The sequence below is a fragment of the Zootoca vivipara genome, chromosome 9 (genome assembly GCF_963506605.1).
Source record: "Zootoca vivipara chromosome 9, rZooViv1.1, whole genome shotgun sequence".
In the NCBI taxonomy this organism is placed as follows: domain Eukaryota; kingdom Metazoa; phylum Chordata; class Lepidosauria; order Squamata; family Lacertidae; genus Zootoca; species Zootoca vivipara.
The window spans coordinates 33,876,897-33,895,641 of NC_083284.1; positions in this window are offsets into that span (position 1 = coordinate 33,876,897).

Below are 18,745 nucleotides of genomic sequence, written 5' to 3' on the forward strand. Positions count from 1 at the left end.
CTGTTGCCTCTAGGGATATTGATGTTAGGATTCTTGGAGTGGGTCTGGCATGTGTGTCCTCAATTTGAGTCCTCTCAGGTAAATGTAATTCAAAATGTATGGGCCAGGATCATGGTTCCTTAGCAGGTAGAAAATGTTGGAGTTGTGGATTTAACCAAAGTATGAGTTTGCTTGAGTACTGAAAATACATATAATAATCAAGAGTGTAATTCTACATATGTTGAATCAGAAGCCCCATTGAGTTGAATGGGACTTACTCCCAGGAAAATGAGTCATAGAATCATATAGTTGGGATGTTCTTCCAAAGGTAATCTGGTCCAACCCCCTGCAATGCAGGAATCTCAGCTAAAGCATTCATGACAAATGGCCATCCTGTCAGTTTGCATTTCTTGGTAGAGAAAGTATTGATCTGATGTGTAGAGATCTTTCCTCTTCTAATTAATTCAAGAGGGTTCTGGAAGCTTCTCTGTGTGCAAGAAACAAGCAGAAGGTTCATGATGTTTGGGTTATTCCTTCAGAGAAGCTGAGTACAGCTGGCTTAAACTGGTTCTGTTATCTCTTTCCGTCAAGGTCATGTTTGCGATGTTCGGGAGTCAAAATGTTCGGGAACTAAGCTGTTCCAAAACGAAGGTATGATTGTATACATCTTTGTCAAGATAGGAGGCATAGTCCTGCTTTTAAAGGCAGTTTAGGTTTCCAAAGTGTTTTGACAGAATGACTTACAAAGATTTCAGTTGCACTGATTCTAGACACATTTATATAAACCTGGTAATGCTTCTCTTAAAATCACTTTGATATTTTTTTTAAAACTGAAAAAGCAGTGATTTTTCCTGAATTCAAGAGGATGATTGACCCTGGTGAAAATCAGGTTTCACCCCTTGATGCAACTGTGGTTTCAACTGACACCAGTGACAGATCTTCAGCTGACTTCAGCCATACAAGTCTGAACCCTTGAAGTAATTAACTGTGTATAACATGATAGAAGAACTGACAGCTGAATAAATATAAAGTTAGTAGGGCAAACCCATTTCATTTTGCAATAAATAATAGAGTAGCAAAGACCAAACAGGCTAAAGTGTCAACAGAGAGCATGTTTCCAGAAGCCTAAGAAATCTCACATTGCCAAAGACAGCCTATAAAAGATTTTGTTTATAGATGAAACTGTAACTGCAAGGAAGCCAGTAGATACAGTATACACCAAGTATGTAATCTTTCTCCAGCATAGAGAGGGAAATGACATACATTGTATTTGTTACACTGGTATTATCTCGCTTATCTAAATAGCCTGCAGGGTCGCCCCCCCCCCCAAATAATAATAATCAGAAATGTACACACACACACACACACACACACACACACACACACACACACACACAAATGCTTTACATAGTATTTCTCTAGCATGATATTGCTTAGGGAATTCAGGGCTGAATTATCAGGGATTTTGAATAGCTGATGTTTGTACATTTAATGGAATGTGGTGTGTTGTCTTTTGCATACTGCAAAATTACCTTTTGCAGAATGTGCAATATGAAGAAACTAATAAAGTATAAGATTTGAGTCTCTTTTCTTGTCCACAAGTGCATGTTTGAAGGGAGTATGGTTGCCATCAGTTTCCCACCATATGTACTCTTAGCAGATATTATAGAGTTTTATACAGTGTTGTGAGAGAGGATTTTTGCCCATGCAATAGGACTTCATTCCCTCTTCTTCCCCCGCTGATTCCAAAAATCTAGTCCAGGGAGTCCCTTAAAGGAGAAATGAAGATCATTTCTTCCTCTCCAGCATCAAAATGCCAATTTGATTCCTGCCACTGCTAGAAATGAAATATGGACAAAAAACGTCTGACCTCCCACTGAGTTCATTGGAGCTTGCTCCCAGTGGATACTGAACTGCAGACTGCAACTACAATGCTACACACAGTTTCTTGGGAGTAAGCCCAATTTAACTGAATGGGTTTGCGTCTGAGTAGACACGCAGTGGGCTGTTAATGGCTCCAGTGTACAGATGATCTCTCATGCAACAGTGTCTTGGATGCATGATGGTGCAAATGAACCTCATCCCCTTTGTGATGTTGCCACCAGGAGTGCTAGAGGACTGGATGGTGGAAATTCCCATTCACAGCTTTTCTGCACATTGACTCACTTCTGGTTGGATTGTTGGATCTGGGCAATTATATCCAAACTATATTAGTCTTCATTGAAGCTTCTAAGTATTGGCAGCTCAAAGCCATATTGTGATCAATTTAGATAAAATATTTTTTTCTGTCCAGATGATGAACAGCTGATATAACATTACATTAACCTTCTGTTCTAAAATGGAATGTAATATTTTTTCCCCTTTAAAGCACATGTCAATGCCATTTATTTCTAGTCAATATTACTTCAAGATGGTCTTGTCCCCCAAAAGTTTGTTAAAATGGGGTGGGGACTCAAAATAAACATTTCAATTTAATTTTGAATGTTTATTTTATATATAAACAGCCAAGGCTAAGAAGCAGTTCAAAAATAGGAATTTAATGTAATATATTAGATTATCTGAGCAGCTGGAGATTAAAGCAAAGAAACACTATTCCCTCTCTGTAATATGAAAAGATTCCTTGAATTTTAGACATCAAGCACATGTTCCTTCCAGAGGATATCATATGTTACAAAAATGAGATATTCTCTGTATACCACCATGCTGCTAATGGTGTTTTCTCCATTGCAAGAAGCACCAGATTCATTCAACTAATGAACAACAGGCAAAATACAACACAAAATGTGAAAACTTTGTGAAATCAAAACAAAATTTTAAATCTTCAACCAGTGAAGATTACGGATGGACAAATTAGTCAGTTTTTGTTTCTCGGGAATAGGTTGTGATAGGTAGGTAGATAGATGATAGACAGACAGATAGATAGATGATAGATAGATAGATAGATAGATAGTTGATAGATAATTCACATACATTGCATCAGGAAGTTACAACACCCTAACAATTTTACTTATCAAGCTTTTTATGGATAAAAAACCTTGCACTTGTGCTCACAAAGAAGTAACATCAGTCTCTAGATAGAATACTAACAACTTTTATGACTGAAGAGGCAAACAAAAATGGGGAAAAGGTATTACTGTACCGTGATGGTTAATAACATTAAATGGTGTAGGAAGGGCAATTGCTATTTGCTAATATTGTTCAGAAGTCTCTGTCATTAACTACGAGCTCTCACAAAGGCATCCTTAACTATTGTATCTGCAGTTGCTTATTATTTACTTCAGTGAAGAGACACAAGCATGTGTGGAAACTTCCATCCCAACTCTGCTTGAGAGACTTTCGGTTACTATTATGAGCATATTCATTAGCTTGTACAATGTTCTGTGAAATTAATTCCTTATGTCTAAGTCAAAACAACAGTGAGCAATGTCATTTTTAGAAATGCATATTTGCTGTCAACAAACATGGATTTGGAGCAGCACTTCTAAGATCTGTTCCCATTGGTGCTCATCAACCTCTGCAGAGTTGGGCTTGAATTTGGTTCCTGTATTTGCAATTCCCTAACAAAGAAAGGAGTTAAGGGGCCAGATTTTACCAATATAAGCTTCCACCTGGCCTGTGCTAATTCAGATTGCATGACTGACTGAATATCAGGGTGGGGATCCTTATCCACAGAAAGTTAGATTTCAAGGTGAAATAAAGCCTAGAACTTGTTTACTTGACCTTCTAATTTTATATGTGGAAGGATATTGTATGATGCAACATTCAAGCATGTGAGATCCCAACTTTAGTCTAGCTTAGTACATAAAAAGCACATAATATGGTAGTGGCACTAAATCTTTAGTTTGGGTCAAATTATCTGGCCCAGCTTTCTTTTCTTTTCCTTTCTTTCTTTGTATTTCATGGAGATGAGAGCAAAAATACACCCAAAGATCAAATCAGTCTTCAGGAAGGTAAAATTCAATTAGTTAGACCATTCATGGGAGTGCATGCGATCTTCTTACCTTAATATGAGATAGCTATGTGGGGTCTTTTGTCAAGTGCAGCAGAATGCCCCATGGAAATAATGCTAGGCTTAAATAATGAATGTCCCCTCACTTTCACAGGGGGTGAATGATACCATAAAAATTGGTCCAAGAGAATATGGAGTGACTAGTCAGATAAGATTTGCTTCAAAACTATAGAGCTTTGAAGATAAGATTTAGGTTGCATGGGAAATGCACTGTGCAATCTCAGAATCCAGAAGTGTGTCTCAATAGGACGCCCAAATTTTGGGATGCTAGTTCCTTGGCCCTCCCCATGATTGAAGAACTAATGGCTGACTGAGTTCTTACATTTCTGCATACTTAGGAGCAAATGTACTGGGTGAGTATCATATCACTGGTTTTGGGAGACCCCAGCCCCCACGCTCAAATCATATATAGTTGTGGTAGTTTTATTGCTGCTTTTCTTTCAATTCCTCATGAGGCAGCGGAGAAAAAGAGCCACAGTAACTATAATGCATTAGGAACCAGCAAAAGCATTCACAATACGAACATCTGCTTAGTATGTTATACATATTGCAAGATTCAATTGTAAGAAAGGCTATTTCAGAAAATCTTCAGAACAAGCTCCATATTGTCAGAAACTAGATAATTTGTTTATCTGTTAAATATGTCAAAAGCAAATGTTCTTTGTGCTTTTTCGTTTTGCGATTTGCAGTCAGATCCTAAAAATATGCCTGCTCCATGGATTTCACATTAATTTTAAATTGGGGAAGGAGTCAGTGAAGGGAGAGGAAGAACAGAATGCTGAGTCCTTGTCATGTATTAAAGCTCTGGCATACTTCTAATGCTAAAGCCGGAAGTTAATTGGTGAACTACTTGCATTCTCAGGGCAAAAGGTTTAAAGAAAGGGTCATCTCTACCTGCTTTTTATATTCTGCCACTGCCACTCAGTCTGTAAAACGCTTCTGTGATTTTATCCACTTAAAGAATTAACCCTGTTCAGCATCACTTGTAAGACAGGTAATTTTACCATTGTTAATTCTGTTCATTTATTCTTTTTTCTTTTTTTAAGTGTCTTCATGCCTGGCAGAGATGATAATTAGCTTCAGTCTTGAAACTTGTCTGGAGGAAGTGCTGAATTTTCAGACTGAGATGAAGAGACTTCCCCTTTCACCTGCCCCGAGTGCTGAGTGAAGTTAAATGGTGACCTTGATTTCAAGGAAAGTCATGCTGGAGCTGTACAATATGTGTTCTGGTTTCTTCCTTTAGAGCAAAACCATACAAAAAATTTCTAGGCTAGAAATTGTGAAAGCAAAACCTCAGATGATGTGTGAGGTAATTCAGCATAGATAAAAAGCTGTGTGCTTTATGTGGACATTTTTCTTTATTCCCAGTGTCACATATAGTTATGGTCGGGAATGTTTTATCTAAGTCTCATCGCTTGTTTATTACTTCCTACCTATGCCACCAGCTGTTTTAGCTTGTCACCCGTGGAGATATGAAAAGGGCTTTGGGCTAGTTTCTCAAATGCATTGGACCCCTTTGTACAACACAGATGCCCTGTGGGCCATTCAGCTGTTAGTCTTGAGACACTGAGTTTTTGAAGCCATTTCTGTGGTCATACAGATGGACTCCTTCATCCTCTTGTCAGCTGGGCTTGATGTTTTAAAGCCCCTTTCCTACAGAATTTCCCTACAAAGCCTAACCTAATTGGGGTACTGCAGGTGTAATGCACATTTATTTCTCAGAATTCTTCTCCTAGGCACACCAGGGATCGCAACCTACACATATTGTGAAGGATGCAAATATTTCTCAATTCTACTTTTACCATCAAACGAGCATTATAACTGTAATCTTTTACAGGGCTTTCAAATCTTTTAGGTTCCATCATGTAATGTATATGAGAAATTCAGCATTAGGGCAATGACAAATATTTACAGGAATAAAATGGGTGAAGGGCTAAAATGCATCCTAGACATCCCCTTCACTGAAGCCGACTTTAGGCGTTTGAAGTGTGAGTTAAGTAAACACACCAGGAGGGCAATAGGGATGAGTGAATGTGCTAGATCTGCTTCCTGTCACAATTCTGGCCACCCTCTCTGTGTTCAGAGGCAACCCCCACTTACTTGTGGAGCATATAGAGATGTGGAAGCCTGGAGGAAATAGCCAGGAATGGGGGTGGGCGGGCTCCAGGGTTTTATCCAGAGACTCCACCTGTGCTTTAGAACCCTGATTTTGGGTGGGCTGTATTTGTTGTTACCTTTGATAACAGTTGTTACATTTCCCTACTACTTTTGGCCTTGGCTATCACAAGATGTAAGTTTGTAACACTTTGTATTCCCTCTAAGTAATACAAGTGGAACCAGCAACAACAGCAAACGCCTAGTCCTATTGAGTTCACATGAGCTTCCTTCAAGCTACGTGTGTGTATATATGATTGAAGCTGCAATGTTGCAATATTATCACCTCCTAACAAGAGGACTCTTGCTGAAGGATCCAGCCAGCCATTCCCTCCTCTGATACTCCATTCCATTGCTACCTTTCCCATCTTTTCTTTCCCATTGCTATTCAACATTACATGGCTACTGAAAATGCTCAGTCCTCTTTGGACAATGAGCAGGTAGGTGAGAGAGAGAAAGAGGGAGAGGGAGATAGAGATAGAGAGAGATTAGTAATTCTGCAAACCCTAGAGGTTCCCTGGGTGGTCCCATTTTGGCTACAATCCTGTTGGTATTCGCCACCTGAACTTACTATTAGAAGGAATGATATTAATATCGATAAACAGTTGAACTAATTTAGTATGCAATCCAGCTCAAATGTGCCAAGAGAATCTAAATGATAATGTATAAACCTAAGCACAATCCACTGGTATGTCCCAGGATCCACAATACCCCGTCAAATAAATGGGAGCTATTCAATCAACCATCCATGTACAGTATTAGAATTTCCCCATACAGTATATATCTCATCAATTTCACTAAAGCCTGAATATGAATACTCTATTTGGATTAAGTTCCTTAAGGAACCAGATCAAATGTCTATTAATTATAAAAGTAAAGATTCATAGGACTTGGACTTGTGCCATTATATTTTAATTATACAAATGGCTGTCATATTGATTTCCTCAGTGTTAGCGACTTGGATCTCAGTTGTATGTGTTCTGAAAACAAGTGTACAAGATAAATCATTATGTTCATCAGTGGTGCAAATGGACAACTCACCCACTTGTTTACATGCTGTAATCAACACTGCCTCCTGTACTGGGGTATACACGTAATACAGGAGCCTTGGAAGAGGAGATTGTTTGTGCAGCTATAAAATAGGCAGATTGGGGAGCAAGCCTATCTGATGACCTTTGTATTTAATTCTGTATGCCATCAGAACATCCTCACACCTTTGGTATATGTGCTCAATCTTTTACAGGTTAGGAAATGTAAGCATTTTACCCCTTTAAATATAGTCATTTAAATATTTCTGTTCGTCTGCAATTGGTTTATTTTGCACAACTGTGGTTTATGACCAAAGCAATGTCAAAATATACATGAAAACTGACACTGTTATCCAAAACAATTCAGAACATTAAAAAAATACAATATATATGCCAGAGACCTTGCAAAATTCAGCTCTCTTTCACTATAGCTTCTTGATTAGCCCACTGGAATGCCAGATTCTCATTTGTTTTTAAAAAGTTTTCAAGAATTGAATAATCATACATTTGGATTGCACTCCCTCTGAATACACATTTATTGTTCCTACATGCATCAGTATTTTTCTCAAAGTTTTCATTTCAGCAAATTTCTTAATGGAATCTTTGAAATTGCTGATGAGATTGGCACAGGAGCTTTAGAACAAGTTTCCACCAGTGAATTGTTGGCCTCCATTTGTCTTGGGAGACAATGGAAGAGTGTGCCTTTGAGGGTGAAGTCAAACTGCTGAAAGGTTACAGCACCTGCTGTGGCTGTAAAGAAAGATACAGGATCTGCACTATTCCTCTCTGAGTTGGAGCATATTCTGGATTACACATTTCTGTAAAATTCTAACTACTGACATGTGAGTGAAAGCTATGTGTCTCATTAACTTTCAAAAGTTAATATATTTTCTGTACTCACCAGATTTTGATGGCAGCTTCCAGCCATCATATTCAATTAGCAATATGTGAATACTCTTTGCATCAAGGGAATGTGTTAATTACAAAATCATTTATTATGTCAAGTTTATTTTTTTTAAGGAATGACATTTACTGGCAGTCTAAATTTATTTTCATCCAAATAAGCAGTTAGATGATATTCTTAAAATACTTGTGAATCGAAATGCCAGTTATGTTTTGTAACTGATTATCTCCGGAATTCATTTGTACCACAAGCTGAGAAAAATTGATGTACGACAAAATATTGTGGAGTGAACCAAACATGTTATTAGTATCATGCTTACACCCATAGTCCCTCACAAACCTTCTCCATTATGGCCTGCTAATCAGAATGGGGCTACTAGCTGATAGCAACACATAACTTAAAGTAAAAGAGCTGTCCGTATATATCTTTGGTAGCAGCCATATGGATTATAGCCCAGTTCAGGCATTCTCTTAATCTGGAAATTCCACATATAAAGGACAGGATTCCAGCCTCATCCCTGTTGCCCTGCACATCTCTCTAGGTGAGATGTCCAAGCTTATTTTATGAAATATTTGTCACATTGCTCTGTCATGTACATATGAGAGAGACAGAAAATCACCACATTTTTCTCAGTTAAATATATATCTTTTTAGGCTGTAGACCACAATACAGTGATCAAGACACCTTCGGACTGTGACCTCTTTGACTTCTTCTCAGGAGAATATTTATTTATCAAGCACTTGCAAGAAATGTACAGATGTTCTTTGGATTCCTAAGCAATGTCTGTCACCCAGTTTCTCCAGTGTGCATGCACAGAACTGCCCACCTCCCATTAATGAGGGTCTGCTGTGTGTGCTACTTACTCCATGGTATTAAACACATAGGTCATTCACTAGCTTTAACTCAAATTGAGCTTCATACATGCATCAGAGCCCCTCATTTCCATTCTCTATTTAGTCCACTAGACTGGGATATTTGACTGCTAGCTAGCAACTTGCTCAGATACTAACTGCATTAGTTACAACAGCATTGCACTCCTGTATAGGATAAAAAAAATATCCAATTTGGATACCAGGAGCCTTTTCCAATTGGAAAAAAATGCTACCTATGAAGAAGAGATAATCAATTAGCAGCAAGTAAAGGATAAAACATTTTAAGAAGCAAACAATCCACAGTAAATAAAACTTGCCCTTTCCCTGTGTGATTTTATTCGCTAAACATCTGAAAACATTTCTGCTCACAAGTTTGCTACAGCAATTTAAATTCTTTTTATCTGCCAAAGAGCAGCTGTGCATGGTTTTGTTTTGTGTAAAATCAGCATAAAAAACAAGAAATGAGTTCGCAAAGTATAAATAAAATGTTTTACTTTTGATGAAGGAGATGGTTTCCCTGGTCATCATAAAAGAGCTGGGAATGTGACTAAAGAAATATAACATTTGTTTGTAAACTTTTGGGAGCAGCTGTATAATTGTACAGAAAGATTCCTACCTAAGCAGCAATGAGAATTTAGATTTCCATTCAATTTTGGAGAAAGGCAATAATGCTTTCCCCCAAAGCATTACTCTTTATACTGATATATATAATTTCAGAGCAACAAAATTCACTTAATTACATCAAAATTGAGGAAGAACTTGTTCCTGAAGCATAGGAAGCCTATATTTTGTTTAATATGAGGACATTGCTTTGCTCTAAACAAATAAAACTTACATTATTGCTAAGATATATTTTACAAAAAAATAATAAAAATTTATCAGCTGCAGCAGCAAGGAGATTCCGTAGTTCAGCAAAAAAATAAAATAAAAAATAAGGCATGGTGATTCACCATGCCCCTTATGCTCCGCCACTGCAAGGGAGACATTTATTTTCAAGAGAAAACATTCCAACTATTTCTGCTATATTTCTTTATCTGAGAAAAGCTGTACATAGCTTTTTGATTATGTACAATGAGTCCAATAATTTAAGTAAAGCTTCTGTATATTAAGTATGCCGTATATTACATTTGGCACATTACTTTCAGTGGACTTTACAAATGACAGACTTTTCTGAACCCATTTTCCCAGTGTTGGCCAGATATCTAACCCTGAAGCTATTCTTTTAAAGGTGAAATCCAGAACTCATTTACTCCTGAGCAATTTCATTAACTCAACTGAGTTCTTTGAAATAAATGGCTCATACATTGCAGCCATATTATCTTATTAAATTCAAATTGGTCCCATGTTAGTGAGCATACATTTCAAGATGGAGGTCCAGCCAACAAGAAATTTAGTTGCCATGTCTTTCTTTCATGTAAAGAGGCAATGATTGTGTGGTACATGTTATTAATGATTTTCATATAGTTTTGGTAGATTGCACTCTAATAAGAGGGGGGGGGGAATCCTCACAACCTCCTTGATTTTAATGGCTGTTTCAATAGTATTCACCCTGAGGGCTATTGGAATGTTTCCTTTATCTTCAAGTTGTGGGCCATTTGGCCATGTTTAATAAGCTGGTGTGTACAGTAACTTGCTTTGCCCACTGGCACTGCGACAACTTATTCATTTTGAATTGAAATGTATCCATGCCTGCTGCCACAAAACAAATTGTGTTTGAGAGAACAGTGCAACGATCCAAATCACTTGGACCTTATTCAGACAGTTGCTGAGTGGATCAGGCTGCAGGTACACATTTTCTAGGTCTGAAAACCATGTTGCCTAATTACGGTAGAATAATTCTGGTGCCATGTGTTTATGTATTGTAATCGAATTACATGATGCCATGATTTACTGAGGAAGCAACATCCAATAACCCTGCAATGTCAGTGTGAGGAACCCATTCAGAGATCTATTTACCCACAATTAGTTATTCAAAAGCTCTTGGATTTTATTCAGGGCATATTCTCTGATGTTTATTTATTTACGGCACTTGACACAGCAGCGTTTCAATGCCAGGTGAAAATTAGTGTGGCATTCTTCAAAATCAGTGATGTTGTGAGAAGAGAAGTAACACTCAAGATTACTGTGAAAAACAGGATAATGTGGGCAAATAACAGTTAAGTGCTTTGACCGGTGCAATGCAAATGGTATATGAGGATCTAGAAATTCTTCTGCTAACTCTCACTTCTGTGACCTTGAACTTAATTCCAGAAATCTAGTAGGCTACTTAAAAATTACTTAAATACTTAAAAATCTAGTAGATATCTTAAAAAGCAGAGGCATCACCTTGCCAACAAAGGTCCGTATAATTAAAGCTATGGTTTTCCCAGTAGTGATGTATGGAAGTGAGAGCTGGACCATAAAGAAGGCTGATGCTTTTGAATTATGGTGCTGGAGGAGACTCTTGAGAGTTCGATGGACTGCAAGAAGATCAATCCTATCCATCCTGAAGGAAAACAGCCCTGAGTGCTCACTGGAAGGACAGATCCTGAAGCTGAGGCTCCAATACTTTGGCCATCTCATGAGAAGAGAAGACTCCCTGGAAAAGACCCTGATGTTGGGAAAGATGGAGGGCACTAGGAGAAGGGGATGACAGAGGACGAGATGGTTGGACAGTGTTCTCGAAGCTACGAACATGAGTTTGACCAAACTGCGGGATGCACTGGCAAGACAGGAGTGCCTGGCGTGCTCTGGTCCATTGGGTCACGAAGAGTCAGACATGACTAAATGACCAAACAACAACAACAACAACAAAGTAGGCTACATCCTTGCTTTTCTATTTGCACAATGGATAGGTGTTTTTTTTTTATACTTTTATCAAAGCTCCCTTGATAAGAATGTGGAATGCAAGTATCCAAATTAGATCATTTTTGTTTTTACTTTGCAACTGCTAAGGCTGATTCACCACTATTGTGGAGAAACAGGCATGAATTTGCACTTAATTTCAAAGTACATCAAACAACAAATTGCTCTCGGCAATTTGCTGGCTGGGACTGATGAGAGCTGTAGTCCCAGGTCCCAAGCGGCCAACAATTTGGGGAAGGCTGTACTGAGATACCACATTGTTTAAATCAGGGATCAGCAAACTTTTTCAGCAGGGAGCTGGTCCACTGTCTCTCAGACCTTGTGGGGTATATACACACCCACACCCATATATATGGAGAATGAACGAATTCATTTGCCCCACAAATAACCCAGAGATGCATATTAAATAAAAACACACATTCTACTCATGTAAAAACACCAGGGAAGCCCCATAAATAACCCAGAAATGAATTTTAAATAAAAGGACACATCCTACTCATGTAAAAACATGTTGCTTCCTGGACTGTCTGTGGGCCGGATTTAGAAGACGATTGGGCCAGATCCGGCCCCCGGGCCTTTGTCTGCCTACCCATGGTTTAAATGCTCAATACATAATCCCTTACCTACAGCTAATCACGATGTTATTAATGCTGCTTAGGTTTTAATGCACAGAGCATGAAACTGCGCCAAGTATTTTACAACTTTATCATGTTGGGTGTCACAACAACCTAAATAAGTAGGTTACAACCCCAAATCTGCTCCCAAAGCAGATTTGGAGGGATCATGGGAGAAAAGAAAGGGGAGGAGTTCTGTTCTACTCATGGAAGTTGTTTCACTCATGAATCACTTAGCTGGATGCAACCCTATGTTGTATGTATTATTTGCCCCTATTCATAGGAAAAAATCAACTAGTGGTACCCAGGTAAAACTGCTTCTAGATAAGAAAATGTTTCCTGAATAGATATGTTCAATATTTGCAATTGGTATACATACAGCAACCATGACTATTTTTTTCATATTATGAGGCCCTTAACATCAATCTGTTAACAAATTAATTTTCCTATTGTTAGGATTAGAAATACATTTTCCTTCAGTTTATGATACTGAATAATGCAAAGTTATTCTCTCTCTGATACAAGATCACAGTTTACTTCCCATGTGATTAATTTTCAGCCACATATATTATGAGGTTGGAGTGTCTAGCGCAGGAAAATAAATATGGCTTTTACTACTGATTTTAAGGATAATATGCTGGTATAGTATAAAAGGAGATAAGCTCCTGATCTGTATGAATTATTATGCTAACCTTAAACAGTTGAATAAATCTATTTAAAAAACAAAAAAACAGAGGCACAGAGAAATGCCAGAGGAGAAATGCCTACAATGTTACCTGTTTGTGTGTATTTATATTTAGTTTTTCAATATATTAAATGTTCATACAGTGTACAGCAATATTGCAATGGTTTCACTTTTAAAAAAAAAAAATCTAACAACTGTGCATGGCATATTATGTACTTCAGCACATGGAGTATATCATATATAAAATAATGGACATGAGAGTCAATAACCTTTGCAGACTTGAATGGGTTGAACAATCTAATAGCATTTAACAGGATATTGAGCCAACATGTTCTTCTGTGTAAAGTTTGCTGACTCTAGAGAGTTTCAGTGAAGAATCAATTGGGCCTTCCTGATGCTTGTACTATTTGGGCTGATTTACGTTATCCTTTGCTAAAGAATGTCTCTAGGACACTGTGTGAGCATCTTCCGAACATTTTGATTGCACCATAAACATCAAATAAAATACACTGATTTACCTCATTTGCTCTCATTTAGGAAAATGTAGGTCTATATTGATGCAGTTAGACAGCAGTTTAATGCCACTAATAATGAAAAGCCAAAATTAAAACAGTAGACAGAAAATGGAAGGTATGGGAAGTCAAATGTGCAAATGCAACATAAATGAAGGAAAGTTAGATCATTAGAGGTTTTAAATGTCTCCTAGATCTAACTGCATTGAGCTGTTAGATTTCATTGGCCTCCAAGTTAATGTGAAATCTCTTTTATGTATAGCCATCTCAAAGCCAATCTACATACCGTAGTTGGTGATCAATTAAGACACACTAGCCTTAGATGAGTATTAGATCCAGCAGGATAGAGATTCAATTATGCAAGCAGACATTTTGATATCCACTGAGAAGCATTACTTAGTCTGCACATTTAAAACACTACCTCCAATATAGGTAAATCGAACTGTCGACTATATGGAGCAAAGTTCCTGGCACAGACAGGCCACTCTATCCCACCAAGGCAGAATTGGACACCATGAGTCATAGGATGCTTTTTATTTCTACAGTACCATCCAGGCAGCACTAATGTTTGGGCTACTGTCCTACATGCTTTTTAAGAATACAAGGATGAATAAACAGAAATGCCAATAGCTTGAATAAGATGTACCTATCAGCCCATATCCAAAAACCTGCAAAGCCGTGCTACCCTGCCAGTTTGTGTCAAAGAAGCAGAAACCTTGGTTCCCAGACAGTGTTTTCTGCTGAGTACATAGTTTGGCCCTGGAATAATAATAATAATAATAATAATAATAATAATAATAATAATAATAATAATAATAATTATTTATTTATATCCCGCCCATCTGGCCGGGTTCCCCCAGCCACTCTGGGCGGCTTCCAACAAAACATTAAAATACAGAAATCAAACATTAAAAGCTTCCCTAAACAGGGCTGCCTTGAGATGCCTTCTAAAGGTCTGGTAATTGTTGTTCTCTTTGACCTCTAGTGGGAGGGCATTCCACAGGGTGGGTGCCACTACCGAGAAGGCCCTCTGCCTGGTTCCCTGTAACTTGGCTTCTCGTAGCGAGGGAACCGCCAGAAGGCCCTCGGAGCTGGACCTCAGTGTCCGGGCAGAACGATGGGGGTGGAGACGCTCCTTCAGGTATACTGGACCGAGGCCATTTAGGGAATTGTTCTTTGACATGACATGCCAACACCAACAAAAGAAGAATATGCCTAAAAAACAAATCATTTTCCTTTGATTCTAAGCCATTCAAATAAAAAACCCATAAGACTGTGTTTGTGTTTTCCATTCTGTACAACCATACAGTAGCCTGTATAATTCTTTCAAGAGACCTGCCTGTCAACAAAGAGGTCAACTTATTTCCTATTTTTGTTTGTAGAAGCAGAATGGTTATAAATGGCATTTCTCAGCTCCCTCCTTAGCAGTAGTCTTCTCCCTCATTGTGCATAATATTATCAAGTCCATGGGGGGGGGAAGGGGGGAGCATATTCTTTTACGAATATCATTACTTTCATTAAGAATTAGTGCTTTCAGTAAGAATTAGTGATCTATTTCTTCTCTATCTTATTTCAAGGCTTTGATGTTTGAGCTAAAATGGAGTGCACTTTCATCTTGACAGTTAGTAAAGTTAAGATTTCAAACATTTTAAAATTCTGAAGTAATTTTTCTAAATTGGGCATTCATTTTTTTATGATCACATCAAGCATACACTTATTCTTTTCCCACAGCAGCGCTCCATCCTTTCAAATGCACTCTGTGGAACTAGGCATCATGGGAAACACAATAATGCTGCCAGGAAGGGCTGGCAGTGTCAAAGTCTTGTTCATTCAGCATGTCAGGACATTGTTCATTTTCTCACCTGCTTGCCACATCATGGTTTATCCTGGTGAAGAGAAAGAAATCCATGACATCAGGATGTCATAATAAATGCACATCAATCAGGATGTCATAATAAATGCACATCATGATGTCATCATAATCCAAGGCTTCTATCTTTTATGGATAATGGGTACTGCACACTGAGCTGCTTTCCCCAAAATAAATAACTAGAATCATAGAATCGTAGAGTTGGAAGAGACCACAAGGGCCATCCAGTCCAACCCCCTGCCAAGCAGGAAACACCATCAAAGCATTCTTGACATATGGCTGTCAAGCCTCTGCTTAAAGACCTCCAAAGAAGGAGACTCCACCACACTCCTTGGTAGCAAATTCCACTGCCGAACAGCTCTTACTGTCAGGCAACTAAAGTGCCCCCGTCCCAATTCATATTTTGGTACCCTACCACACAGTGAATATTGATGTCATCATGAGCATGACAGGTTCTGGATGCCTCCTCCTCCTGCAATTTCTTGAACCATCACTCCTTAACCTTCATCTAAACTGGTAGCAGCAGAGATCCTGGATGAGGCTTTCCACCTTCATCCATTGTTTACTACCATGGCAGCATGCAAGGTAGCCGGTCATTTGGACATGCTATGGACAAACCCCCCCCCCCCCCCCGGTAAGCTATACGTTGTTGTGCACATATTCTAGCTGCAAGTAGCCCTGGGAAGCCTACTTTCCAGACCATTTGCATCTACACTAATTACATTTCCCATGTTCCTTGGCACCTGAAACACAACAATTGCATCATTGCAAGATGCTAGGGGTGCAGAATAATTTTGGGGATTGTTATTGAATTGTAATTACACTGTTTGTTACTGGGATTGCTCCCAGTGAACATAACACAAATTAACAGCTATCAAAGCCTTTAGGTGACCTCTGCTTCACACCACAATTCTGTCTTGTCTAATTCTCTTTTTAGCTAACTTGTCATAGGTCTGAGAAGTAGAATTTGCCCAAGTACTTTCTCTTTAGGCTATTACAAGCTTGTTACTCGTGAGATTCAATGCATTTTATTTTGTTGAATCAGCATCTTGGAAGCTTGTCTTTGTGGGAGGAATTTAGTTTCAGTTCTTGCCAAGGGATCTTTGTCTATATTGTATACGGAATCTGCTCATGTGAGTAATGAAATCACCCATTGGCACATTCTCAGTAAGCTGTAGGTTCCAATGCTCCCATTGCACTGACTGATTTACAAATAGTTCAGCCATTGTAGGAGCTGTGTCTTTCAAAGTCATATAAAAAAGATTGACAGCATTAATAATTGTCGTCAAATAGTGCAGGCATCCATTGATTCTTGGAATGTTAGCCTGAGGCTTCCCAGTTTGACTAGGTTAGTGTCAGGCTTTATTTGTTATTTTTGAAAGGGTAGCACTATGATAGATAGATAGATAGATAGATAGACAGACAGACAGACAGACAGACAACACATTTTATCTGAACATGAAAACATCCTTGGGCTTTATTTTCATACATCATGCGTATGATGTATGAAATATTTCATGAGTGGCATTTATTATCCATATTTATTTAATCAATATAGATGTTGCTTTATATATATTTATAATAGGTTCCTAAAGCTCTGACCACACAAGCATTACTTCTGGGATATGGAAACAAAGGCAACAAAGATCCTTAAGAATCTCTGCAAGCAGCTCCAAGTCTGTCTGCTGAACCCAATCATTCTCTCCCAAATGAATGACTAGAATATTGGGCTAGGAACCTTCTATACACTGGCAATGCATGGTGGGCAAAAACTCAGCCCAAAACCTTCCCCTTCAGGTCAGCCATTGACAGGTATCACTGTTGTACAACTGCAGCTATGTCCCAAACATAGACAAGAAAGCTTGCTTGTGGGCCCAAAACAAAATCAAATGACTAAAGAACAGGATACTGGCAGGCTTATTATAGTCTGATCTCCACTTGCCCCCTATAAGGCAAATATCCCACCCAACATGGTTGCCCACATTACTCCCATGGGAGACTCCATCTTCCTCTTCTTTCAGGGGAGGAGTGTGCAGCAAATGCAGTCCCCTCCATAAGGAGAAGGAACAGAATCATTGAGGTTTCAGATTAAAAGACTTCCACAAGATTGGCGCATCTCAATTTCCTCATGTAGCAGGAACATACTATTTCACGAACTTATCTTTAAAATTAGATTCCTTAAAGTTAGAATAGTAGGTAAAGGGACCCCTGACCATTAGGTCCAGTCATGACCGACTCTGGGGTTGCAGCGCTCATCTCGTGTTATTGGCCGAGAGAGCCGGCGTACAGCTTCCAGGTCATGTGGCCAGCATGACAAAGCCATTTCTGGCAAACCAGAGCAGCACATGGAAACACCATTTACCTTCTTGCTGTAGCGGTCCTTATTTATCTACTTGCACTTTGACATGCTTTCTAACTGCTAGGTTGGCAGGAGCTGGGACCAAGCAACGGGAGCTCGCCCCATCGTGGGGATTAGAACTGCCGACCCGCGTCCCTAGAATAGTAGGTAGTTAGCCAAAATTCCAATTAATTAGGCAATGAATTAATTGCATGGGGCCTTGGAGATCTGGGTGGGTCAGAGGTGACTCTCTGCTTACTCTTGTTAGCTGTGCCAGGCTCCCTTCACCACAAGCATCATTTTAGGACCACAGATCCCACCCTGAACCTGTCACATGCAGATAGGCAGGCGCCATTGGTGGTATTACTGCCAGTAAGCCTTGAAGATGGTGCTGAAATCTGGCTTTTCAAGGGTGGAGTGGGGACAGGGCTGAGCTACACATTGGTCTGCTGGCTCCTGTGTAACTCAGAGCCTAGATCAGGCACAGAGATGGGGCCTTCCCATCTTCCATTGACATGAGCAGCCAGGCTGAGGATACTGTGGTAGCAACACTGGGAAGTTAGGATCGCTCTGCTATCCAACCACTCACCATAGAGATTCTTCCACTATACCACCTGATGTATTTGAAGACTCTGCTGGTTTGCATTATTGGGATGAAGCCATAACTGTTTTATATGGATGGATTGCTTTGTTATGCAAAATACAAAGAAGCACATGTAGTATGACACATTCTAGTCCAGAGTAATTGTCCACAAACAGCAGGAGAAAAGCCTGGCTTGGGTTCTATGGTTAACATTGTGGCAGGGGCAGGGGGAGTGAGGAAGCTTATGAGAATAGATTATTTGTGTTTTCAATGTCTTGAGGCAATTCAATCACTTTTAAAGTGATGCAGAATGTGTTAGAAGCACCCATGGAGGTAATTTAGGTCCACAGTGT